Raw genomic sequence first — 26,531 nt, 5'->3', positions numbered from 1 at the left:
CCTGAAAGCAGGAAACATCTAACCAAAAACAGGTTTATCTCGTTGTTTTTTAGAAACACAATCAATAACCACCATTCCACTTTCTTCAACAAACTTTTCAACACCATGTGGATCTTTAAATATGGGTTAGGGTTTGTTTGTTTGTTTGTTTGTTTGTCCACACAATGGGGAAAGGCTGTAAAGCAGATTATATTTCCCTCTCATAAAAGTCAGCATATAGCTGTAATAAGAAAAATGATCCCATGTATAGTCCGTGATAGAGCATATTTCTGTGTGTGTAGCGCCCCCTACTGCTGTCCCTCTCACATAACTCCATCATGCAAAGTGCTCTGCATCGCCCCCTGGCGGTGATGCAGAGCACGGGGGGATTTCCTGGGCGGAAGCGGCGGAGGGGGTTTCCACGGCTCCGCTCTTCCCCAGCACCGAGCACCGAGTCCGGAGAGAACCAGAGCCGGAGCCGTAGCCCGAGCCCCTGGCCGCCCGCAGCCCGCCCAGAGCAGCCCTATCCCCGCAGAGCTCCGCTGAACCCCGCGCTCTCATGAGCTCCAGCGTCGCGGGGCGTCCGTCCCCCTGAAGCCGGGACCACAGCCCGGGGAGCCGCCGCTGAGGAGCCGCCGCTGAGGAGCCGCCGGTTCATGTGAGTACCACCGGGCCCAATAGAACCGGAGCAGAACCTGGAGCAGAACCAGAACCAGATCAGAACCTGTTCACCGCAGCTAGCGTTAGCTTAGAGTCAAGAACTACAAATGCTATGCTAGTGTTAGCGCTGTGTAAAGTGTGTTGAAATGTATTTGTTCAGAGCCAGAAACTCATGGAGTTTAGTCCAGAACCGGGCCAAAGCCTCTAACCCGGGTTAGAACCTTCCACTCTAAATATCTCAACTTAACGAGCACAAGGTCCAAAACAAAACCAAAACTCCTGCTCCCGGGAAATCCCTGAGACTCCAGCTCTAAAGCAGGACTAAAGCAGGACTAAAGCAGGACTAAAGCAGGACTAAAGCAGGACTAAAGCAGGTCTAAAGCAGGTCTAAAGCAGCTCTAAAGCAGGACTAAAGCAGGACTAAAGCAGCTCTAAAGCAGGACTAAAGCAGCTCTAAAGCAGCTCTAAAGCAGGACTAAAGCAGCTCTAAAACAGCTCTAAAGCAGGACTAAAGCAGCTCTAAAGCAGGACTAAAGCAGGACTAAAGCAGCTCTAAAGCAGCTCTAAAGCAGGTCTAAAGCAGCTCTAAAGCAGCTCTAAAGCAGTTCTAAAGCAGGACTAAAGCAGGACTAAAGCAGCTCTAAAGCAGCTCTAAAGCAGGTCTAAAGCAGGACTAAAGCAGCTCTAAAGCAGGACTAAAGCAGCTCTAAAGCAGGACTAAAGCAGCTCTAAAGCAGGACTAAAGCAGGACTAAAGCAGCTCTAAAGCAGGACTAAAGCAGGACTAAAGCAGCTCTAAAGCAGGACTAAAGCAGGACTAAAGCAGGACTAAAGCAGGACTAAAGCAGCTCTAAAGCAGCTCTAAAGCAGGTCTAAAGCAGGACTAAAGCAGGACTAAAGCAGGACTAAAGCAGCTCTAAAGCAGGACTAAAGCAGCTCTAAAGCAGGACTAAAGCAGGACTAAAGCAGGTCTAAAGCAGCTCTAAAGCAGCTCTAAAGCAGCTCTAAAGCAGGACTAAAGCAGGACTAAAGCAGGTCTAAAGCAGGTCTAAAGCAGGACTAAAGCAGCTCTAAAGCAGGACTAAAGCAGCTCTAAAGCAGGACTAAAGCAGGACTAAAGCAGCTCTAAAGCAGCTCTAAAGCAGGTCTAAAGCAGGACTAAAGCAGGTCTAAAGCAGGACTAAAGCAGGTCTAAAGCAGGTCTAAAGCAGGACTAAAGCAGGTCTAAAGCAGGACTAAAGCAGGACTAAAGCAGCACTAAAGCAGCTCTAAAGCAGGTCTAAAGCAGCTCTAAAGCGGGACTAAAGCGGGACTAAAGCGGGACTAAAGCGGGACTAAAGCAGGACTAAAGCAGGACTAAAGCAGGACTAAAGCAGGACTAAAGCAGGACTAAAGCAGCTCTAAAGCAGCTCTAAAGCAGGACTAAAGCAGGTCTAAAGCAGGTCTAAAGCAGGACTAAAGCAGGTCTAAAGCAGGACTAAAGCAGGACTAAAGCAGCTCTAAAGCAGCTCTAAAGCAGGACTAAAGCAGGACTAAAGCAGCTCTAAAGCAGCTCTAAAGCAGCTCTAAAGCAGGACTAAAGCAGGACTAAAGCAGGACTAAAGCAGGACTAAAGCAGGACTAAAGCAGGACTAAAGCAGCTCTAAAGCAGGTCTAAAGCAGGTCTAAAGCAGGTCTAAAGCAGGACTAAAGCAGGACTAAAGCAGGACTAAAGCAGCTCTAAAGCAGCTCTAAAGCAGCTCTAAAGCAGCTCTAAAGCAGCTCTAAAGCAGCTCTAAAGCAGGACTAAAGCAGGACTAAAGCAGGACTAAAGCAGCTCTAAAGCAGGACTAAAGCAGGACTAAAGCAGCTCTAAAGCAGCTCTAAAGCAGGACTAAAGCAGCTCTAAAGCAGGACTAAAGCAGCTCTAAAGCAGGACTAAAGCAGGACTAAAGCAGGACTAAAGCAGGACTAAAGCAGCTATAAAGCAGGACTAAAGCAGGACTAAAGCAGCTCTAAAGCAGCTCTAAAGCAGGACTAAAGCAGGACTAAAGCAGCTCTAAAGCAGGACTAAAGCAGCTCTAAAGCAGGACTAAAGCAGGACTAAAGCAGGACTAAAGCAGCTCTAAAGCAGCTGTAAAGCAGGACTAAAGCAGCTGTAAAGCAGGACTAAAGCAGCTGTAAAGCAGGACTAAAGCAGCTCTAAAGCAGGACTAAAGCAGCTCTAAAGCAGGACTAAAGCAGGACTAAAGCAGGACTAAAGCAGCTCTAAAGCAGCTCTAAAGCAGGACTAAAGCAGGACTAAAGCGGGACTAAAGCAGCTCTAAAGCGGGACTAAAGCGGGACTAAAGCGGGACTAAAGCGGGACTAAAGCGGGACTAAAGCGGGACTAAAGCGGGACTAAAGCGGCTCTAAAGCAGGACTAAAGCAGGACTAAAGCAGCTCTAAAGCAGGACTAAAGCAGGACTAAAGCAGCTCCAAAACGGGACTAAAGCGGGACTAAAGCGGGACTAAAGCAGGTCTAAAGCAGGTCTAAAGCAGGTCTAAAGCAGGTCTAAAGCAGGTCTAAAGCAGGTCTAAAGCAGGTCTAAAGCAGGTCTAAATTAGCTCTAAAGCAGGACTAAAGCAGGTCTAAAGCAGGTCTAAAGCAGGTCTAAAGCAGCTCTAAAGCAGGACTAAAGCAGGTCTAAAGCAGGTCTAAAGCAGGTCTAAAGCAGGTCTAAATTAGCTCTAAAGCAGGTCTAAAGCAGGTCTAAAGCAGCTCTAAAGCAGGACTAAAGCAGGTCTAAAGCAGGTCTAAATTAGCTCTAAAGCAGGTCTAAAGCAGGTCTAAAGCAGCTCTAAAGCAGGACTAAAGCAGGACTAAAGCAGGTCTAAAGCAGGTCTAAAGCAGCTCTAAAGCAGGACTAAAGCAGGTCTAAAGCAGGTCTAAAGCAGGTCTAAAGCAGGTCTAAAGCAGGTCTAAAGCAGGTCTAAAGCAGGTCTAAAGCAGGTCTAAAGCAGGTCTAAAGCAGGACTAAAGCAGCTCTAAAGCAGCTCTAAAGCAGCTCTAAAGCAGCTCTAAAGCAGGACTAAAGCAGGACTAAAGCAGGACTAAAGCAGGTCTAAAGCAGGTCTAAAGCAGGACTAAAGCAGCTCTAAAGCAGGACTAAAGCAGGACTAAAGCAGGTCTAAAGCAGGTCTAAAGCAGGACTAAAGCAGGTCTAAAGCAGGACTAAAGCAGGACTAAAGCAGGACTAAAGCAGGACTAAAGCAGCTCTAAAGCAGCTGTGAAGCAGGACTAAAGCGGGACTAAAGCGGGACTAAAGCGGGTCTAAAGCGGGACTAAAGCGGGACTAAAGCGGGACTAAAGCGGGACTAAAGCGGGACTAAAGCGGGACTAAAGCGGGACTAAAGCGGGTCTAAAGCGGGACTAAAGCGGGACTAAAGCGGGACTAAAGCGGGACTAAAGCGGGACTAAAGCGGGACTAAAGCAGGTCTAAAGCAGGACTAAAGCAGGTCTAAAGCAGCTCTAAAGCAGCTCTAAAGCAGGACTAAAGCAGGTCTAAAGCAGGACTAAAGGAGCTTTAAAGCAGGACTAAAGCAGCTCTAAAGCAGGACTAAAGCAGGACTAAAGCAGCTCTAAAGCAGGACTAAAGCAGCTCTAAAGCAGGACTAAAGCAGCTCTAAAGCAGGACTAAAGCAGCTCTAAAGCAGGTCTAAAGCAGGACTAAAGCAGCTGTAAAGCAGGACTAAAGCAGCTCTAAAGCAGGACTAAAGCAGCTCTAAAGCAGCTCTAAAGCAGGACCAAAGCAGGACTAAAGCAGGACTAAAGCAGGACTAAAGCAGGACTAAAGCAGGACTAAAGCAGCTCCAAAGCAGCTCTAAAGCAGCTCTAAAGCAGGTCTAAAGCAGGACTAAAGCAGGACTAAAGCAGGACTAAAGCAGGTCTAAAGCAGCTTTAAAGCAGGACTAAAGCAGCTTTAAAGCAGCTCTAAAGCAGGACTAAAGCAGGACTAAAGCAGGACTAAAGCAGGACTAAAGCAGGACTAAAGCAGCTCTAAAGCAGGACTAAAGCAGCTCTAAAGCAGGACTAAAGCAGGACTAAAGGAGCTTTAAAGCAGGACTAAAGCAGCTCTAAAGCAGGACTAAAGCAGCTCTAAAGCAGGACTAAAGCAGCTCTAAAGCAGGACTAAAGCAGCTCTAAAGCAGGACTAAAGCAGCTCTAAAGCAGGACTAAAGCAGGACTAAAGCAGGACTAAAGCAGGTCTAAAGCAGGTCTAAATCAGCTTTAAATCAGGACTAAATCAGCTCTAAAGCAGGACTAAAGCGGCTCTAAAGCAGGACTAAAGCGGCTCTAAAGCAGGTCTAAAGCAGGACTAAAGCGGCTCTAAAGCAGGACTAAAGCAGGACTAAAGCAGGACTAAAGCAGGACTAAAGCAGGACTAAAGCAGGACTAAAGCAGAACTAAAGCAGGACTAAAGCAGGACTAAAGCAGGACTAAAGCAGGACTAAAGCAGGACTAAAGCAGGACTAAAGCAGGACTAAAGCAGGTCTAAATCAGCTTTAAATCAGGACTAAATCAGCTCTAAAGCAGGACTAAATCGGCTCTAAAGCAGGACTAAAGCGGCTCTAAAGCAGGACTAAAGCGGCTCTAAAGCAGGTCTAAAGCAGGACTAAAGCGGCTCTAAAGCAGGACTAAAGCAGGACTAAAGCAGGACTAAAGCAGGACTAAAGCAGGACTAAAGCAGGACTAAAGCAGCTCTAAAGCAGGACTAAAGCAGGACTAAAGCAGAACTAAAGCAGGACTAAAGCAGGACTAAAGCAGGTCTAAATCAGCTTTAAATCAGGACTAAATCAGCTCTAAAGCAGGACTAAATCAGCTCTAAAGCAGGACTAAAGCGGCTCTAAAGCAGGACTAAAGCGGCTCTAAAGCAGGACTAAAGCAGGTCTAAAGCAGGACTAAAGCAGGACTAAAGCAGGACTAAAGCAGGACTAAAGCAGGACTAAAGCAGGACTAAAGCAGGACTAAAGCAGCTCTAAAGCAGGACTAAAGCAGCTCTAAAGCAGGACTAAAGCAGCTCTAAAGCAGGACTAAAGCAGGACTAAAGCAGCTCTAAAGCAGGACTAAAGCAGGACTAAAGCAGCTCTAAAGCAGGTCTAAAGCAGGTCTAAAGCAGGACTAAAGCAGGACTAAAGCAGGTCTAAAGCAGGTCTAAAGCAGGTCTAAAGCAGGTCTAAAGCAGGACTAAAGCAGGTCTAAAGCAGGTCTAAAGCAGGACTAAAGCAGGACTAAAGCAGGTCTAAAGCAGGACTAAAGCAGGACTAAAGCAGGACTAAAGCAGCTCTAAAGCAGGACTAAAGCAGCTCTAAAGCAGGACTAAAGCAGCTCTAAAAAAAGACTAAAGCAGGACTAAAGCAGGACTAAAGCAGGACTAAAGCAGGACTAAAGCAGGACTAAAGCAGGACTAAAGCAGCTCTAAAGCAGGACTAAAGCAGGTCTAAAGCAGGTCTAAAGCAGGACTAAAGCAGGACTAAAGCAGGACTAAAGCAGGACTAAAGCAGGACTAAAGCAGGACTAAAGCAGCTCTAAAGCAGCTCTAAAGCAGGACTAAAGCAGGACTAAAGCAGCTCTAAAGCAGCTCTAAAGCAGGACTAAAGCAGGACTAAAGCAGGACTAAAGCAGCTCTAAAGCAGCTCTAAAGCAGGTCTAAAGCAGCTCTAAAGCAGGACTAAAGCAGGACTAAAGCAGGACTAAAGCAGGACTAAAGCAGGACTAAAGCAGGTCTAAAGCAGGACTAAAGCAGCTCTAAAGGAGGTCTAAAGGAGGTCTAAAGCAGGACTAAAGCAGCTCTAAAGCAGGACTAAAGCAGGACTAAAGCAGCTCTAAAGCAGGACTAAAGCAGGTCTAAAACAGCTCTAAAGGAGGTCTAAAGCAGGACTAAAGCAGGTCTAAAGCAGGACTAAAGCAGGTCTAAAACAGCTCTAAAGCAGGTCTAAAACAGCTCTAAAGCAGGACTAAAGCAGCTCTAAAGCAGGACTAAAGCAGGACTAAAGCAGAACTAAAGCAGGACTAAAGCAGGACTAAAGCAGCTCTAAAGCAGCTCTAAAGCAGCTCTAAAGCAGGACTAAAGCAGGACTAAAGCAGCTCTAAAGCAGGACTAAAGCAGCTCTAAAGCAGGACTAAAGCAGCTCTAAAGCAGGACTAAAGCAGGACTAAAGCAGCTCTAAAGCAGGACTAAAGCAGCTCTAAAGCAGGACTAAAGCAGCTCTAAAAAAAGACTAAAGCAGGTCTAAAGCAGCTCTAAAGCAGGACTAAAGCAGGACTAAAGCAGGACTAAAGCAGGTCTAAAGCAGGACTAAAGCAGGACTAAAGCAGGTCTAAAGCAGGACTAAAGCAGGACTAAAGCAGGACTAAAGCAGGACTAAAGCAGCTCTAAAGCAGCTCTAAAGCAGCTCTAAAGCAGGACTAAAGTAGGTCTAAAGCAGGGCTAAAGTAGGTCTAAAGCAGCTCTAAAGCGGGACTAAAGCGGGTCTAAAGCGGGACTAAAGCAGGACTAAAGCAGGACTAAAGCAGGACTAAAGCAGCTCTAAAGCAGCTCTAAAGCAGGACTAAATTGGCTCTAAAGCAGGACTAAAGCAGGACTAAAGCAGGACTAAAGCAGGTCTAAAGCAGGTCTAAAGCAGGTCTAAAGCAGGACTAAAGCGGGACTAAAGCAGCTCCAAAGCAGGACTAAAGCAGGACTAAAGCAGGACTAAAGCAGGACTAAAGCAGGACTAAAGCAGGACTAAAGCAGGACTAAAGCAGCTCTAAAGCAGGTCTAAAGCAGGTCTAAATTAGCTCTAAAGCAGGTCTAAAGCAGCTCTAAAGCAGGACTAAAGCAGGACTAAAGCAGCTCTAAAGCAGGACTAAAGCAGGTCTAAAGAAGGTCTAAAGCAGGACTAAAGCAGCTCTAAAGCAGGACTAAAGCAGGACTAAAGCAGCTCTAAAGCAGGACTAAAGCAGGACTAAAGCAGCTGTGAAGCAGGACTAAAGCAGGACTAAAGCAGGACTAAAGCAGCTGTGAAGCAGGACTAAAGCAGGACTAAAGCAGGACTAAAGCAGGTCTAAAGCAGGACTAAAGCAGGTCTAAAGCAGTACTAAAGCAGGACTAAAGCAGGACTAAAGCAGCTGTGAAGCAGGACTAAAGCAGCTGTGAAGCAGGACTAAAGCAGGACTAAAGCAGGACTAAAGCAGGACTAAAGCAGCTCTAAAGCAGGACTAAAGCAGGACTAAAGCAGGACTAAAGCAGGTCTAAAGCAGGACTAAAGCAGGACTAAAGCAGCTCTAAAGCAGGACTAAAGCAGGTCTAAAGCAGGACTAAAGCAGGACTAAAGCAGGACTAAAGCAGCTCTAAAGCAGCTCTAAAGCAGGACTAAAGCAGGACTAAAGCAGCTCTAAAGCAGGACTAAAGCAGGACTAAAGCAGGACTAAAGCAGGACTAAAGCAGGACTAAAGCAGGACTAAAGCAGCTGTGAAGCAGGACTAAAGCATTACTAAAGCAGGACTAAAGCAGGACTAAAGCAGGACTAAAGCAGGACTAAAGCAGGTCTAAAGCAGCTCTAAAGCGGGACTAAAGCGGCTCTAAAGCGGGACTAAAGCGGGACTAAAGCGGGACTAAAGCAGGACTAAAGCAGCTCTAAAGCAGGACTAAAGCAGCTCTAAAGCAGGACTAAAGCAGCTCTAAAGCAGGACTAAAGCAGCTCTAAAAAAAGACTAAAGCAGGTCTAAAGCAGCTCTAAAGCAGGACTAAAGCAGGACTAAAGCAGGTCTAAAGCAGGACTAAAGCAGGACTAAAGCAGCTCTAAAGCAGCTCTAAAGCAGGACTAAAGCAGGACTAAAGCAGGTCTAAAGCAGGACTAAAGCAGGACTAAAGCAGCTCTAAAGCAGGACTAAAGCAGGACTAAAGCAGGTCTAAAGCAGGTCTAAAGCAGGTCTAAAGCAGGTCTAAAGCAGGACTAAAGCAGGACTAAAGCAGGACTAAAGCAGGACTAAAGCAGGACTAAAGCAGCTCTAAAGCAGCTCTAAAGCAGGACTAAAGTAGGTCTAAAGCAGGGCTAAAGCAGGACTAAAGCAGCTCTAAAGCAGCTCTAAAGCGGGACTAAAGCAGGTCTAAAGCAGGACTAAAGCAGGACTAAAGCAGGACTAAAGCAGGACTAAAGCAGGACTAAAGCAGGACTAAAGCAGGACTAAAGCAGGACTAAAGCAGGTCCAAAGCAGCTCTAAAGCAGGACTAAATTAGCTCTAAAGCAGGACTAAAGCAGGACTAAAGCAGGACTAAAGCAGGACTAAAGCAGGACTAAAGCAGGTCTAAAGCAGCTCTAAAGCAGCTCTAAAGCAGCTCTAAAGCAGCTCTAAAGCAGGACTAAATTAGCTCTAAAGCAGGACTAAAGCAGGACTAAAGCAGGACTAAAGCGGGACTAAAGCAGCTCCAAAGCGGGACTAAAGCAGCTCCAAAGCGGGACTAAAGCAGCTCCAAAGCGGGACTAAAGCAGGACTAAAGCAGGACTAAAGCAGGACTAAAGCAGGACTAAAGCAGCTCTAAAGCAGGTCTAAAGCAGGTCTAAATTAGCTCTAAAGCAGGACTAAAGCAGGTCTAAATTAGCTCTAAAGCAGGTCTAAAGCAGCTCTAAAGCAGGACTAAAGCAGCTCTAAAGCAGGACTAAAGCAGCTCTAAAGCAGGACTAAAGCAGGTCTAAAGAAGGTCTAAAGCAGGACTAAAGCAGCTCTAAAGCAGGACTAAAGCAGGACTAAAGCAGCTCTAAAGCAGCTCTAAAGCAGGACTAAAGCAGGACTAAAGCAGCTGTGAAGCAGGACTAAAGCAGGACTAAAGCAGGACTAAAGCAGCTGTGAAGCAGGACTAAAGCAGGACTAAAGCAGGACTAAAGCAGGTCTAAAGCAGGACTAAAGCAGGACTAAAGCAGGACTAAAGCAGCTGTGAAGCAGGACTAAAGCAGGACTAAAGCAGGACTAAAGCAGCTGTGAAGCAGGACTAAAGCAGGACTAAAGCAGGTCTAAAGCAGGTCTAAAGCAGGTCTAAAGCAGGACTAAAGCAGGACTAAAGCAGCTCTAAAGCAGGACTAAAGCAGGTCTAAAGCAGGACTAAAGCAGGACTAAAGCAGGACTAAAGCAGCTCTAAAGCAGCTCTAAAGCAGGACTAAAGCAGCTCTAAAGCAGGACTAAAGCAGGACTAAAGCAGGACTAAAGCAGGTCTAAAGCAGGACTAAAGCAGGACTAAAGCAGCTGTGAAGCAGGACTAAAGCATTACTAAAGCAGGACTAAAGCAGGACTAAAGCAGGTCTAAAGCAGCTTTAAAGCAGGACTAAAGCAGCTTTAAAGCAGCTCTAAAGCAGGACTAAAGCAGGACTAAAGCAGGACTAAAGCAGGACTAAAGCAGGACTAAAGCAGCTCTAAAGCAGGACTAAAGCAGCTCTAAAGCAGGACTAAAGCAGGACTAAATGAGCTTTAAAGCAGGACTAAAGCAGCTCTAAAGCAGGACTAAAGCAGCTCTAAAGCAGGACTAAAGCAGCTCTAAAGCAGGACTAAAGCAGCTCTAAAGCAGGACTAAAGCAGCTCTAAAGCAGGACTAAAGCAGGACTAAAGCAGGACTAAAGCAGGTCTAAAGCAGGTCTAAATCAGCTTTAAATCAGGACTAAATCAGCTCTAAAGCAGGACTAAAGCGGCTCTAAAGCAGGACTAAAGCGGCTCTAAAGCAGGTCTAAAGCAGGACTAAAGCGGCTCTAAAGCAGGACTAAAGCAGGACTAAAGCAGGACTAAAGCAGGACTAAAGCAGGACTAAAGCAGGACTAAAGCAGAACTAAAGCAGGACTAAAGCAGGACTAAAGCAGGACTAAAGCAGGACTAAAGCAGGACTAAAGCAGGACTAAAGCAGGTCTAAATCAGCTTTAAATCAGGACTAAATCAGCTCTAAAGCAGGACTAAATCGGCTCTAAAGCAGGACTAAAGCGGCTCTAAAGCAGGACTAAAGCGGCTCTAAAGCAGGTCTAAAGCAGGACTAAAGCGGCTCTAAAGCAGGACTAAAGCAGGACTAAAGCAGGACTAAAGCAGGACTAAAGCAGGACTAAAGCAGGACTAAAGCAGCTCTAAAGCAGGACTAAAGCAGGACTAAAGCAGAACTAAAGCAGGACTAAAGCAGGACTAAAGCAGGTCTAAATCAGCTTTAAATCAGGACTAAATCAGCTCTAAAGCAGGACTAAATCAGCTCTAAAGCAGGACTAAAGCGGCTCTAAAGCAGGACTAAAGCGGCTCTAAAGCAGGACTAAAGCAGGTCTAAAGCAGGACTAAAGCAGGACTAAAGCAGGACTAAAGCAGGACTAAAGCAGGACTAAAGCAGGACTAAAGCAGGACTAAAGCAGCTCTAAAGCAGGACTAAAGCAGCTCTAAAGCAGGACTAAAGCAGCTCTAAAGCAGGACTAAAGCAGGACTAAAGCAGCTCTAAAGCAGGACTAAAGCAGGACTAAAGCAGCTCTAAAGCAGGTCTAAAGCAGGTCTAAAGCAGGACTAAAGCAGGACTAAAGCAGGTCTAAAGCAGGTCTAAAGCAGGTCTAAAGCAGGTCTAAAGCAGGTCTAAAGCAGGACTAAAGCAGGTCTAAAGCAGGTCTAAAGCAGGACTAAAGCAGGACTAAAGCAGGTCTAAAGCAGGACTAAAGCAGGACTAAAGCAGGACTAAAGCAGCTCTAAAGCAGGACTAAAGCAGCTCTAAAGCAGGACTAAAGCAGCTCTAAAAAAAGACTAAAGCAGGACTAAAGCAGGACTAAAGCAGGACTAAAGCAGGACTAAAGCAGGACTAAAGCAGGACTAAAGCAGGACTAAAGCAGGTCTAAAGCAGGTCTAAAGCAGGACTAAAGCAGGACTAAAGCAGGACTAAAGCAGGACTAAAGCAGGACTAAAGCAGGACTAAAGCAGCTCTAAAGCAGCTCTAAAGCAGGACTAAAGCAGGACTAAAGCAGCTCTAAAGCAGCTCTAAAGCAGGACTAAAGCAGGACTAAAGCAGGACTAAAGCAGCTCTAAAGCAGCTCTAAAGCAGGTCTAAAGCAGCTCTAAAGCAGGACTAAAGCAGGACTAAAGCAGGACTAAAGCAGGACTAAAGTAGGACTAAAGCAGGTCTAAAGCAGGACTAAAGCAGCTCTAAAGGAGGTCTAAAGCAGGACTAAAGCAGCTCTAAAGCAGGACTAAAGCAGGACTAAAGCAGCTCTAAAGCAGGACTAAAGCAGGTCTAAAACAGCTCTAAAGGAGGTCTAAAGCAGGACTAAAGCAGGTCTAAAGCAGGACTAAAGCAGGTCTAAAACAGCTCTAAAGCAGGTCTAAAACAGCTCTAAAGCAGGACTAAAGCAGCTCTAAAGCAGGACTAAAGCAGGACTAAAGCAGAACTAAAGCAGGACTAAAGCAGGACTAAAGCAGCTCTAAAGCAGCTCTAAAGCAGCTCTAAAGCAGGACTAAAGCAGGACTAAAGCAGCTCTAAAGCAGGACTAAAGCAGCTCTAAAGCAGGACTAAAGCAGCTCTAAAGCAGGACTAAAGCAGGACTAAAGCAGCTCTAAAGCAGGACTAAAGCAGCTCTAAAGCAGGACTAAAGCAGCTCTAAAAAAAGACTAAAGCAGGTCTAAAGCAGCTCTAAAGCAGGACTAAAGCAGGACTAAAGCAGGACTAAAGCAGGTCTAAAGCAGGACTAAAGCAGGACTAAAGCAGGTCTAAAGCAGGACTAAAGCAGGACTAAAGCAGGACTAAAGCAGGACTAAAGCAGCTCTAAAGCAGCTCTAAAGCAGCTCTAAAGCAGGACTAAAGTAGGTCTAAAGCAGGGCTAAAGTAGGTCTAAAGCAGCTCTAAAGCGGGACTAAAGCGGGTCTAAAGCGGGACTAAAGCAGGACTAAAGCAGGACTAAAGCAGGACTAAAGCAGCTCTAAAGCAGCTCTAAAGCAGGACTAAATTGGCTCTAAAGCAGGACTAAAGCAGGACTAAAGCAGGACTAAAGCAGGTCTAAAGCAGGTCTAAAGCAGGTCTAAAGCAGGACTAAAGCGGGACTAAAGCAGCTCCAAAGCAGGACTAAAGCAGGACTAAAGCAGGACTAAAGCAGGACTAAAGCAGGACTAAAGCAGGACTAAAGCAGGACTAAAGCAGCTCTAAAGCAGGTCTAAAGCAGGTCTAAATTAGCTCTAAAGCAGGTCTAAAGCAGCTCTAAAGCAGGACTAAAGCAGGACTAAAGCAGCTCTAAAGCAGGACTAAAGCAGGTCTAAAGAAGGTCTAAAGCAGCTCTAAAGCAGCTCTAAAGCAGGACTAAAGCAGGACTAAAGCAGCTCTAAAGCAGGACTAAAGCAGGACTAAAGCAGCTGTGAAGCAGGACTAAAGCAGGACTAAAGCAGGACTAAAGCAGCTGTGAAGCAGGACTAAAGCAGGACTAAAGCAGGACTAAAGCAGGTCTAAAGCAGGACTAAAGCAGGTCTAAAGCAGTACTAAAGCAGGACTAAAGCAGGACTAAAGCAGCTGTGAAGCAGGACTAAAGCAGCTGTGAAGCAGGACTAAAGCAGGACTAAAGCAGGACTAAAGCAGGACTAAAGCAGCTCTAAAGCAGGACTAAAGCAGGACTAAAGCAGGACTAAAGCAGGTCTAAAGCAGGACTAAAGCAGGACTAAAGCAGCTCTAAAGCAGGACTAAAGCAGGTCTAAAGCAGGACTAAAGCAGGACTAAAGCAGGACTAAAGCAGCTCTAAAGCAGCTCTAAAGCAGGACTAAAGCAGGACTAAAGCAGCTCTAAAGCAGGACTAAAGCAGGACTAAAGCAGGACTAAAGCAGGACTAAAGCAGGACTAAAGCAGGACTAAAGCAGGACTAAAGCAGGACTAAAGCAGCTGTGAAGCAGGACTAAAGCATTACTAAAGCAGGACTAAAGCAGGACTAAAGCAGGACTAAAGCAGGACTAAAGCAGGTCTAAAGCAGCTCTAAAGCGGGACTAAAGCGGCTCTAAAGCGGGACTAAAGCGGGACTAAAGCGGGACTAAAGCAGGACTAAAGCAGCTCTAAAGCAGGACTAAAGCAGCTCTAAAGCAGGACTAAAGCAGCTCTAAAGCAGGACTAAAGCAGCTCTAAAGCAGGACTAAAGCAGCTCTAAAAAAAGACTAAAGCAGGTCTAAAGCAGCTCTAAAGCAGGACTAAAGCAGGACTAAAGCAGGTCTAAAGCAGGACTAAAGCAGGACTAAAGCAGCTCTAAAGCAGCTCTAAAGCAGGACTAAAGCAGGACTAAAGCAGGTCTAAAGCAGGACTAAAGCAGGACTAAAGCAGCTCTAAAGCAGGACTAAAGCAGGACTAAAGCAGGTCTAAAGCAGGTCTAAAGCAGGTCTAAAGCAGGTCTAAAGCAGGACTAAAGCAGGACTAAAGCAGGACTAAAGCAGGACTAAAGCAGGACTAAAGCAGCTCTAAAGCAGCTCTAAAGCAGGACTAAAGTAGGTCTAAAGCAGGGCTAAAGCAGGACTAAAGCAGCTCTAAAGCAGCTCTAAAGCGGGACTAAAGCAGGTCTAAAGCAGGACTAAAGCAGGTCTAAAGCAGGACTAAAGCAGGACTAAAGCAGGACTAAAGCAGGACTAAAGCAGGACTAAAGCAGGACTAAAGCAGGACTAAAGCAGGTCCAAAGCAGCTCTAAAGCAGGACTAAATTAGCTCTAAAGCAGGACTAAAGCAGGACTAAAGCAGGACTAAAGCAGGACTAAAGCAGGACTAAAGCAGGTCTAAAGCAGCTCTAAAGCAGCTCTAAAGCAGCTCTAAAGCAGCTCTAAAGCAGGACTAAATTAGCTCTAAAGCAGGACTAAAGCAGGACTAAAGCAGGACTAAAGCGGGACTAAAGCAGCTCCAAAGCGGGACTAAAGCAGCTCCAAAGCGGGACTAAAGCAGCTCCAAAGCGGGACTAAAGCAGGACTAAAGCAGGACTAAAGCAGGACTAAAGCAGGACTAAAGCAGCTCTAAAGCAGGTCTAAAGCAGGTCTAAATTAGCTCTAAAGCAGGACTAAAGCAGGTCTAAATTAGCTCTAAAGCAGGTCTAAAGCAGCTCTAAAGCAGGACTAAAGCAGCTCTAAAGCAGGACTAAAGCAGCTCTAAAGCAGGACTAAAGCAGGTCTAAAGAAGGTCTAAAGCAGGACTAAAGCAGCTCTAAAGCAGGACTAAAGCAGGACTAAAGCAGCTCTAAAGCAGCTCTAAAGCAGGACTAAAGCAGGACTAAAGCAGCTGTGAAGCAGGACTAAAGCAGGACTAAAGCAGGACTAAAGCAGCTGTGAAGCAGGACTAAAGCAGGACTAAAGCAGGACTAAAGCAGGTCTAAAGCAGGACTAAAGCAGGACTAAAGCAGGACTAAAGCAGCTGTGAAGCAGGACTAAAGCAGGACTAAAGCAGGACTAAAGCAGCTGTGAAGCAGGACTAAAGCAGGACTAAAGCAGGTCTAAAGCAGGTCTAAAGCAGGTCTAAAGCAGGACTAAAGCAGGACTAAAGCAGCTCTAAAGCAGGACTAAAGCAGGTCTAAAGCAGGACTAAAGCAGGACTAAAGCAGGACTAAAGCAGCTCTAAAGCAGCTCTAAAGCAGGACTAAAGCAGCTCTAAAGCAGGACTAAAGCAGGACTAAAGCAGGTCTAAAGCAGGACTAAAGCAGGACTAAAGCAGCTGTGAAGCAGGACTAAAGCATTACTAAAGCAGGACTAAAGCAGGACTAAAGCAGGTCTAAAGCAGCTCTAAAGCGGGACTAAAGCGGCTCTAAAGCGGGACTAAAGCGGGACTAAAGCGGGACTAAAGCAGGACTAAAGCAGCTCTAAAGCAGGACTAAAGCAGCTCTAAAGCAGGACTAAAGCAGCTCTAAAAAAAGACTAAAGCAGGTCTAAAGCAGCTCTAAAGCAGGACTAAAGCAGGACTAAAGCAGGTCTAAAGCAGGACTAAAGCAGGACTAAAGCAGCTCTAAAGCAGCTCTAAAGCAGGACTAAAGCAGGACTAAAGCAGGTCTAAAGCAGGACTAAAGCAGGTCTAAAGCAGCTCTAAAGCAGGACTAAAGCAGGACTAAAGCAGGTCTAAAGCAGGTCTAAAGCAGGACTAAAGCAGGACTAAAGCAGGACTAAAGCAGGACTAAAGCAGCTCTAAAGCAGCTCTAAAGCAGGACTAAAGTAGGTCTAAAGCAGGGCTAAAGCAGGGCTAAAGCAGCTCTAAAGCAGCTCTAAAGCGGGACTAAAGCAGGTCTAAAGCAGGACTAAAGCAGGACTAAAGCAGGTCTAAAGCAGGACTAAAGCAGGACTAAAGCAGGACTAAAGCAGGTCCAAAGCAGCTCTAAAGCAGGACTAAATAGCTCTAAAGCAGGACTAAAGCAGGACTAAAGCAGGACTAAAGCAGGACTAAAGCAGGTCTAAAGCAGCTCTAAAGCAGCTCTAAAGCAGCTCTAAAGCAGCTCTAAAGCAGGACTAAATTAGCTCTAAAGCAGGACTAAAGCAGGACTAAAGCAGGACTAAAGCAGGACTAAAGCAGCTCCAAAGCGGGACTAAAGCAGCTCCAAAGCGGGACTAAAGCAGCTCCAAAGCGGGACTAAAGCAGGACTAAAGCAGGACTAAAGCAGGACTAAAGCAGGACTAAAGCAGCTCTAAAGCAGGTCTAAAGCAGGTCTAAATTAGCTCTAAAGCAGGACTAAAGCAGGTCTAAAGCAGGTCTAAAGCACCTCTAAAGCAGGACTAAAGCAGCTCTAAAGCAGGACTAAAGCAGCTCTAAAGCAGGACTAAAGAAGGTCTAAAGCAGGACTAAAGCAGCTCTAAAGCAGGACTAAAGCAGGACTAAAGCAGCTCTAAAGCAGCTCTAAAGCAGCTCTAAAGCAGGACTAAAGCAGGACTAATGCAGGTCTAAAGCAGGTCTAAAGCAGGACTAAAGCAGGACTAAAGCAGCTGTGAAGCAGGACTAAAGCAGGACTAAAGCAGGACTAAAGCAGGACTAAAGCAGGTCTAAAGCAGGACTAAAGCAGGACTAAAGCAGCTCTAAAGCAGGACTAAAGCAGGACTAAAGCAGGACTAAAGCAGGACTAAAGCAGCTCTAAAGCAGGACTAAAGCAGGACTAAAGCAGCTCTAAAGCAGGACTAAAGCAGCTCTAAAGCAGGACTAAAGCAGGACTAAAGCAGGACTAAAGCAGGACTAAAGCAGGACTAAAGCAGCTCTAAAGCAGGACTAAAGCAGCTCTAAAGCAGGACTAAAGCAGCTCTAAAGCAGGACTAAAGCAGGACTAAAGCAGGTCTAAAGCAGGACTAAAGCAGGACTAAAGCAGGACTAAAGCAGGACTAAAGCAGGACTAAAGCAGGTCTAAAGCAGGTCTAAAGCAGGACTAAAGCAGCTCTAAAGCAGGACTAAAGCAGGACTAAAGCAGGACTAAAGCAGCTCTAAAGCAGGACTAAAGCAGCTCTAAAGCAGCTCTAAAGCAGGACTAAAGCAGGACTAAAGCAGGACTAAAGCAGGACTAAAGCAGCTGTGAAGCAGGACTAAAGCAGGACTAAAGCAGCTCTAAAGCAGGACTAAAGCAGGACTAAAGCAGCTCCAAAACGGGACTAAAGCAGGGCTAAAGCAGGACTAAAGCAGGACTAAAGCAGGACTAAAGCAGCTCTAAAGCAGCTCTAAAGCAGGACTAAAGCAGGACTAAAGCGGGTCCAAAGCGGGTCCAAAGCGGGTCTAAAGCGGGTCTAAAGCGGGACTAAAGCGGGACTAAAGCGGGACTAAAGCGGGACTAAAGCGGGACTAAAGCGGGACTAAAGCAGGACTAAAGCGGCTCTAAAGCGGGACTAAAGCGGCTCTAAAGCAGGACTAAAGCAACTCTAAATTAGGACTAACGCAGGACTAAAGCAGCTCTAAAGCAGGACTAAAGCAGCTCTAAAGCAGCTGTAAAGCAGCTGTAAAGCAGAACTAAAGCAGGACTAAAGCAGGACTAAAGCAGGACTAAAGCAGGACTAAAGCAGCTGTGAAGCAGGACTAAAGCAGGACTAAAGCAGCTCTAAAGCGGGACTAAAGCAGGACTAAAGCAGGACTAAAGCAGGACTAAAGCAGGACTAATGCAGGTCTAAAGCAGCTCTAAAGCAGCTCTAAAGCAGCTCTAAAGCAGCTCTAAAGCAGGTCTAAATTAGCTATAAAGCAGGACTAAAGCAGGACTAAAGCAGCTCTAAAGCAGCTCTAAAGCAGGACTAAAGCAGCTGTAAAGCAGGACTAAAGCAGCTCTAAAGCAGGTCTAAAGCAGCTCTAAAGCAGGACTAAAGCAGCTCTAAAGCAGGACTAAAGCAGGACTAAAGCAGCTCTAAAGCAGCTCTAAAGCAGGACTAAAGCAGGACTAAAGCAGGACTAAAGCGGGTCCAAAGCGGGTCTAAAGCGGGTCTAAAGCGGGTCTAAAGCGGGACTAAAGCGGGACTAAAGCGGGACTAAAGCGGGACTAAAGCGGGACTAAAGCAGGTCTAAAGCAGGTCTAAAGCAGGTCTAAAGCAGGACTAAAGCAGCTCTAAAGCAGGACTAAAGCAGGACTAAAGCAGGTCTAAAGCAGGTCTAAAGCAGGACTAAAGCAGGTCTAAAGCAGGTCTAAAGCAGGACTAAAGCAGGACTAAAGCAGGACTAAAGCAGGACTAAAGCAGGACTAAAGCAGGACTAAAGCAGGTCTAAAGCAGGACTAAAGCAGCTGTGAAGCGGGACTAACGCGGGACTAACGCGGGACTAAAGCGGGACTGAAGCGGGACTAAAGCGGGACTAAAGCGGGACTAAAGCGGGACTAAAGCGGGACTAAAGCGGGACTAAAGCGGGACTAAAGCGGGACTAAAGCGGGACTAAAGCAGCTCTAAAGCAGGACTAAAGCAGGACTAAAGCAGGTCTAAAGCAGGACTAAAGCAGGACTAAAGCAGCTCTAAAGCAGGACTAAAGCAGGTCTAAAGCAGGTCTAAAGCAGGACTAAAGCAGGACTAAAGCAGCTCTAAAGCAGCTCTAAAGCAGCTCTAAAGCAGGTCTAAAGCAGGACTAAAGCAGGTCTAAAGCAGGACTAAAGCAGGACTAAAGCAGCTCTAAAGCAGGACTAAAGCAGGACTAAAGCAGCTCTAAAGCAGCTCTAAAGCAGCTCTAAAGCAGGACTAAAGCAGGACTAATGCAGGTCTAAAGCAGGTCTAAAGCAGGACTAAAGCAGGACTAAAGCAGCTGTGAAGCAGGACTAAAGCAGGACTAAAGCAGGACTAAAGCAGGACTAAAGCAGGTCTAAAGCAGGACTAAAGCAGGACTAAAGCAGCTCTAAAGCAGGACTAAAGCAGGACTAAAGCAGGACTAAAGCAGGACTAAAGCAGCTCTAAAGCAGGACTAAAGCAGGACTAAAGCAGCTCTAAAGCAGGACTAAAGCAGCTCTAAAGCAGGACTAAAGCAGGACTAAAGCAGGACTAAAGCAGGACTAAAGCAGGACTAAAGCAGCTCTAAAGCAGGACTAAAGCAGCTCTAAAGCAGGACTAAAGCAGCTCTAAAGCAGGACTAAAGCAGGACTAAAGCAGGTCTAAAGCAGGACTAAAGCAGGACTAAAGCAGGACTAAAGCAGGACTAAAGCAGGACTAAAGCAGGTCTAAAGCAGGTCTAAAGCAGGACTAAAGCAGCTCTAAAGCAGGACTAAAGCAGGACTAAAGCAGGACTAAAGCAGCTCTAAAGCAGGACTAAAGCAGCTCTAAAGCAGCTCTAAAGCAGGACTAAAGCAGGACTAAAGCAGGACTAAAGCAGCTGTGAAGCAGGACTAAAGCAGGACTAAAGCAGCTCTAAAGCAGGACTAAAGCAGGACTAAAGCAGCTCCAAAACGGGACTAAAGCAGGGCTAAAGCAGGACTAAAGCAGGACTAAAGCAGGACTAAAGCAGCTCTAAAGCAGCTCTAAAGCAGGACTAAAGCAGGACTAAAGCGGGTCCAAAGCGGGTCCAAAGCGGGTCTAAAGCGGGTCTAAAGCGGGACTAAAGCGGGACTAAAGCGGGACTAAAGCGGGACTAAAGCGGGACTAAAGCGGGACTAAAGCAGGACTAAAGCGGCTCTAAAGCGGGACTAAAGCGGCTCTAAAGCAGGACTAAAGCAACTCTAAATTAGGACTAACGCAGGACTAAAGCAGCTCTAAAGCAGGACTAAAGCAGCTCTAAAGCAGCTGTAAAGCAGCTGTAAAGCAGAACTAAAGCAGGACTAAAGCAGGACTAAAGCAGGACTAAAGCAGGACTAAAGCAGCTGTGAAGCAGGACTAAAGCAGGACTAAAGCAGCTCTAAAGCGGGACTAAAGCAGGACTAAAGCAGGACTAAAGCAGGACTAAAGCAGGACTAATGCAGGTCTAAAGCAGCTCTAAAGCAGCTCTAAAGCAGCTCTAAAGCAGCTCTAAAGCAGGTCTAAATTAGCTATAAAGCAGGACTAAAGCAGGACTAAAGCAGCTCTAAAGCAGCTCTAAAGCAGGACTAAAGCAGCTGTAAAGCAGGACTAAAGCAGCTCTAAAGCAGGTCTAAAGCAGCTCTAAAGCAGGACTAAAGCAGCTCTAAAGCAGGACTAAAGCAGGACTAAAGCAGCTCTAAAGCAGCTCTAAAGCAGGACTAAAGCAGGACTAAAGCAGGACTAAAGCGGGTCCAAAGCGGGTCTAAAGCGGGTCTAAAGCGGGTCTAAAGCGGGACTAAAGCGGGACTAAAGCGGGACTAAAGCGGGACTAAAGCGGGACTAAAGCAGGTCTAAAGCAGGTCTAAAGCAGGTCTAAAGCAGGACTAAAGCAGCTCTAAAGCAGGACTAAAGCAGGACTAAAGCAGGTCTAAAGCAGGTCTAAAGCAGGACTAAAGCAGGTCTAAAGCAGGTCTAAAGCAGGACTAAAGCAGGACTAAAGCAGGACTAAAGCAGGACTAAAGCAGGACTAAAGCAGGACTAAAGCAGGTCTAAAGCAGGACTAAAGCAGCTGTGAAGCGGGACTAACGCGGGACTAACGCGGGACTAAAGCGGGACTGAAGCGGGACTAAAGCGGGACTAAAGCGGGACTAAAGCGGGACTAAAGCGGGACTAAAGCGGGACTAAAGCGGGACTAAAGCGGGACTAAAGCGGGACTAAAGCAGCTCTAAAGCAGGACTAAAGCAGGACTAAAGCAGGTCTAAAGCAGGACTAAAGCAGGACTAAAGCAGCTCTAAAGCAGGACTAAAGCAGGTCTAAAGCAGGTCTAAAGCAGGACTAAAGCAGGACTAAAGCAGCTCTAAAGCAGCTCTAAAGCAGCTCTAAAGCAGGTCTAAAGCAGGACTAAAGCAGGTCTAAAGCAGGACTAAAGCAGGACTAAAGCAGCTCTAAAGCAGGACTAAAGCAGCTCTAAAGCAGGACTAAAGCAGGACTAAAGCAGGACTAAAGCAGCTCTAAAGCGGGACTAAAGCGGGACTAAAGCGGGACTAAAGCGGGACTAAAGCAGGACTAAAGCAGCTCTAGAGCAGGACTAGAGCAGGTCTAAAGCAGGACTAAAGCAGGTCTAAAGCAGCTCTAAAGCAGGACTAAAGCAGCTCCAAAGCAGGACTAAAGCAGCTGTAAAGCAGAACTAAAGCAGGACTAAAGCAGGACTAAAGCAGCTCTAAAGCAGCTCTAAAGCAGGACTAAAGCAGCTCCAAAGCAGGACTAAAGCAGCTGTAAAGCAGAACTAAAGCAGGACTAAAGCAGGACTAAAGCAGCTCTAAAGCAGCTCTAAAGCAGGACTAAAGCAGGACTAAAGCAGGACTAAAGCAGCTCTAAAGCAGCTCTAAAGCAGGACTAAAGCAGGACTAAAGCAGGACTAAAGCAGGACTAAAGCAGGACTAAAGCAGGACTAAAGCAGGTCTAAAGCAGCTCTAAAGCAGGTCTAAATTAGCTCTAAAGCAGGACTAAAGCAGCTGTGAAGCAGGACTAAAGCAGCTCTAAAGCAGCTCTGAAGCAGGTCTAAAGCAGGACTAAAGCAGCTGTAAAGCAGGACTAAAGCAGGACTAAAGCAGGACTAAAGCAGCTCTAAAGCAGGACTAAAGCAGGACTAAAGCAGGACTAAAGTAGCCTTTAAAGCAGGACTAAAGTAGGACTAAAGCAGGACTAAAGCAGGACTAAAGCAGGACTAAAGCAGGACAAAAGCAGGACAAAAGCAGGTCTAAAGCAGGTCTAAAGCAGGTCTAAAGCAGGTCTAAAGCAGGTCAAAATTAGGTCAAAATTAGGTCTAAAGTAGGTCTAAAGCAGGTCTAAAGCAGGTCTAAAGCAGGACTAAAGCAGGTCTAAAGTAGGTCTAAAGCGGCTCTAAAGCAGGTCTGAAGCAGGACTAAAGCAGGTCTAAAGCAGGTCTAAAGCAGGACTAAAGCAGGACTAAAGCAGGACTAAAGCAGGACTAAAGCGGCTCTAAAGCAGCTCTAAAGCAGGACTAAAGCAGGTCTAAAGCAGGACTAAAGCAGCTCTAAAGCAGGACTAAAGCAGCTCTAAAGCAGGACTAAAGCAGGACTAAAGCAGGTCTAAAGCTGGACTAAAGCAGCTGTAAAGCAGGACTAAAGCAGCTGTAAAGCAGGACTAAAGCAGCTCTAAAGCAGGACTAAAGCAGGACTAAAGCAGGACTAAAGCAGGACTAAAGCAGGACTAAAGCCGGACTAAAGCCGGACTAAAGCAGCTCTAAAGCAGCTCTAAAGCAGGACTAAAGCAGGACTAAAGCAGGACTAAAGCAGGTCTAAAGCAGGTCTAAAGCAGGTCTAAAGCAGGACTAAAGCAGGACTAAAGCAGCTCTAAAGCAGGACTAAAGCAGGACTAAAGCAGGTCTAAAGCAGGTCTAAAGCAGGTCTAAAGCAGGACTAAAGCAGGACTAAAGCAGGTCTAAAGCAGGTCTGAAGCAGGTCTGAAGCGGCTCTAAAGCAGGACTAAAGCAGCTCTAAAGCAGCTCTAAAGCAGCTCTAAAGCAGCTCTAAAGCAGGACTAAAGCAGGTCTAAAGCAGGACTAAAGCAGGACTAAAGCAGGACTAAAGCAGGACTAAAGCAGCTCTAAAGCAGGTCTAAAGCAGGACTAAAGCAGGACTAAAGCAGGACTAAAGCAGGACTAAAGCAGGACTAAAGCAGGACTAAAGCAGCTCTAAAGCAGCTCTAAAGCAGGACTAAAGCAGCTCTAAAGCAGGACTAAAGCAGGACTAAAGCAGGACTAAAGCAGGACTAAAGCAGGACTAAAGCAGGACTAAAGCAGCTCTAAAGCAGGACTAAAGCAGCTTTAAAGCAGGACTAAAGCAGCTCTAAAGCAGGACTAAAGCAGCACTAAAGCAGGACTAAAGCAGGACTAAAGCAGGACTAAAGCAGGACTAAAGCAGGTCTAAATCAGCTTTAAATCAGGACTAAAGCGGCTTTAAATCAGGACTAAAGCGGCTCTAAAGCAGGACTAAAGCGGCTCTAAAGCAGGACTAAAGCGGCTCTAAAGCAGGTCTAAAGCAGGACTAAAGCGGCTCTAAAGCATTTCTAAAGCAGGACTAAAGCAGGACTAAAGCAGGACTAAAGCAGGACTAAAGCAGCTCTAAAGCAGAACTAAAGCGGCTCTAAAGCAGGACTAAAGCAGGACTAAAGCAGGACTAAAGCAGGACTAAAGCAGGACTAAAGCAGGACTAAAGTAGGACTAAAGCAGGTCTAAAGCAGGTCCGAAGCAGCTCTAAAGCAGGTTTGAAGCAGTTCTAAAGCAGGACTAAAGCAGGACTAAAGCAGCTCTAAAGCAGGACTAAAGCAGGTCTAAAACAGCTCTAAAGGAGGTCTAAAGCAGGACTAAAGCAGCTCTAAAGCAGGACTAAAGCAGCTCTAAAGCAGGACTAAAGCAGGACTAAAAAAAGACTAAAGCAGGACTAAAGCAGGACTAAAGCAGGACTAAAGCAGGACTAAAGCAGGACTAAAGCAGCTCTAAAGCAGGACTAAAGCAGCTCTAAAGCAGGACTAAAGCAGCTCTAAAGCAGGACTAAAGCAGCTCTAAAGCAGGTCTAAAGCAGGACTAAAGCAGGACTAGAGCAGGACTAAAGCAGGACTAAAAAAAGACTAAAGCAGCTCTAAAGCAGGACTAAAGCAGGTCTAAAGCAGGTCTAAAGCAGGTCTAAAGCAGGACTAAAGCAGGTCTAAAGCAGGTCTAAAGCAGGTCTAAAGCAGGTCTAAAGCAGGTCTAAAGCAGGACTAAAGCAGGACTAAAGCAGGACTAAAGCAGGACTAAAGCAGGACTAAAGCAGGACTAAAGCAGGACTAAAGCAGGACTAAAGCAGGACTAAAGCAGGACTAAAGCAGCTCTAAAGCAGGACTAAAGTAGGTCTAAAGCAGGGCTAAAGCAGCTCTAAAGCAGCTCTAAAGCGGGACTAAAGCGGGACTAAAGCGGGTCTAAAGCGGCTCTAAAGCGGCTCTAAAGCAGGACTAAAGCAGGACTAAAGCAGCTCTAAAGCAGGACTAAAGCAGGTCTATAGCAGGACTAAAGCAGGTCTAAAACAGCTCTAAAGGAGGTCTAAAGCAGGACTAAAGCGGGTCTAAAGCGGGTCTAAAGCAGGACTAAAGCAGGTCTAAAGCAGGTCTAAAGCAGGTCTAAAGCAGGTCTAAAGCAGGACTAAAGCAGGACTAAAGCAGGACTAAAGCGGCTCTAAAGCGGCTCTAAAGCAGGACTAAAGCAGGACTAAAGCAGGTCTAAAGCAGGACTAAAGCAGGACTAAAGCAGGACTAAAGCAGGACTAAAGCAGGTCTAAAGCAGGACTAAAGCAGGTCTAAAGCAGGACTAAAGCAGGTCTAAAGCAGGTCTAAAGCAGGACTAAAGCAGGTCTAAAGCAGGACTAAAGCAGGTCTAAAGCAGGACTAAAGCAGGTCTAAAGCAGGACTAAAGCAGGACTAAAGCAGGACTAAAGCAGGTCTAAAGCAGGACTAAAGCGGCTCTAAAGCGGCTCTAAAGCGGCTCTAAAGCAGGACTAAAGCAGGTCTAAAGCAGGTCTAAAGCAGGTCTAAAGCAGGTCTAAAGCAGGACTAAAGCAGCTCTAAAACAGCTCTAAAGCAGGACTAAAGCAGGTCTATAGCAGGACTAAAGCAGGTCTAAAACAGCTCTAAAGGAGGTCTAAAGCAGGACTAAAGCGGGTCTAAAGCGGGTCTAAAGCGGGACTAAAGCGGGTCTAAAGCGGGTCTAAAGCGGGACTAAAGCGGGACTAAAGCGGGACTAAAGCGGGACTAAAGCGGGACTAAAGCGGCTCTAAAGCGGCTCTAAAGCGGCTCTAAAGCGGCTCTAAAGCGGCTCTAAAGCGGCTCTAAAGCGGCTCTAAAGCGGCTCTAAAGCGGCTCTAAAGCGGCTCTAAAGCAGCTCTAAAGCAGAACTAAAGCAGGTCTAAAGCAGCTCTAAAGCAGGACTAAAGCAGCTCTAAAGGAGGTCTAAAGCAGCTCTAAAGCAGCTCTAAAGCAGGTCTAAAGCAGCTCTAAAGCAGGACTAAAGCAGCTCTAAAGCAGCTCTAAAGCAGCTCTAAAGCAGGACTAAAGCAGCTCTAAAGGAGGTCTAAAACAGGTCTAAAGTAGGTCTAAAGCAGCTCTAAAGCAGGACTAAAGCAGGTCTAAAGCAGGACTAAAGCAGGTCTAAATCAGGTCTAAAGCAGCTGTAAAGCAGGACTAAAGCAGGTCTAAAGCAGGACTAAAGCAGGACCAAAGCGGCTCTAAAGCAGCTCTAAAGCAGGTCTAAAGCAGGACTAAAGCAGCTCTAAAGCAGGACTAAAGCAGGTCTAAAGCAGGACTAAAGCAGCTCTAAAGCAGGTCTAAAGCAGGACTAAAGCAGGACTAAAGCAGGACTAAAGCAGGACTAAAGCAGGTCTAAAGCAGGTCTAAAGCAGGTCTAAAGCAGGTCTAAAGCAGCTCTAAAGCAGGACTAAAGCAGCTCTAAAGCAGGACTAAAGCAGGACTAAAGCAGCTCTAAAGCAGGACTAAAGCAGGACTAAAGCAGGACTAAAGCAGGACTAAAGCAGGTCTAAAGCAGGTCTAAAGCAGGTCTAAAGCAGGTCTAAAGCAGGTCTAAAGCAGGTCTAAAGCAGGTCTAAAGCAGGACTAAAGCAGCTCTAAAGCAGGACTAAAGCAGGTCTAAAGCAGGTCTAAAGCAGGTCTAAAGCAGCTCTAAAGCAGGTCTAAAGCAGGTCTAAAGCAGGTCTAAAGCAGGTCTAAAGCAGGTCTAAAGCAGGACTAAAGCAGCTCTAAAGCAGGACTAAAGCAGGACTAAAGCAGGTCTAAAGCAGGTCTAAAGCAGGACTAAAGCAGCTCTAAAGCAGGACTAAAGCAGGACTAAAGTAGGACTAAAGTAGGTCTAAAGCAGGACTAAAGCAGCTCTAAAGCAGGACTAAAGCAGCTCTAAAGCAGGACTAAAGCAGGACTAAAGCAGCTCTAAAGCAGGACTAAAGCAGGACTAAAGCAGGACTAAAGCAGGACTAAAGCAGGTCTAAAGCAGGTCTAAAGCAGGTCTAAAGCAGGTCTAAAGCAGGTCTAAAGCAGGTCTAAAGCAGGACTAAAGCAGCTCTAAAGCAGGACTAAAGCAGGACTAAAGCAGGTCTAAAGCAGGTCTAAAGCAGGTCTAAAGCAGCTCTAAAGCAGGTCTAAAGCAGGTCTAAATCAGCTATAAAGCAGGACTAAAGCAGGACTAAAGCAGGTCTAAAGCAGGTCTAAAGCAGGTCTAAAACAGGTCTAAAGCAGGTCTAAAGCAGGACTAAAGCAGGACTAAAGCAGGACTAAAGCAGGACTAAAGCGGCTCTAAAGCGGCTCTAAAGCGGCTCTAAAGCGGCTCTAAAGAAGGTCTAAAGCAGGACTAAAGCAGGTCTAAAGCGGACTAAAGCGGACTAAAGCGGGTCTAAAGCAGGACTAAAGCAGGACTAAAGCAGGACTAAAGCAGGACTAAAGCAGGTCTAAAGCAGCTCTAAAGCAGGACTAAATTAG

General features: G+C 46.1%; 1 protein-coding gene across 1 annotated transcript in view; it reads left to right on the top strand.

Moving 5' to 3' along the window:
• Positions 1-339: 339 nt before the first annotated feature.
• The window catches only part of traf3 (TNF receptor-associated factor 3), a 63,631-nt gene continuing 37,439 nt past the window's right edge, over positions 340-26,531 (top strand). Inside the window, exon 1 of the mRNA XM_072448467.1 lies at positions 340-637. The gene's annotated coding sequence lies outside the window, so the exon portion shown is untranslated. The remainder of the gene's footprint in view (positions 638-26,531) is intronic.

The sequence above is a fragment of the Eucyclogobius newberryi genome, unplaced genomic scaffold (assembly GCF_026437365.1).
Source record: "Eucyclogobius newberryi isolate DKJ021-1_F unplaced genomic scaffold, fEucNew1.0.hap1 SCAF_166, whole genome shotgun sequence".
Lineage (NCBI taxonomy): Eukaryota > Metazoa > Chordata > Actinopteri > Gobiiformes > Gobiidae > Eucyclogobius > Eucyclogobius newberryi.
This window is presented reverse-complemented; position numbering and strand designations above follow the sequence as displayed.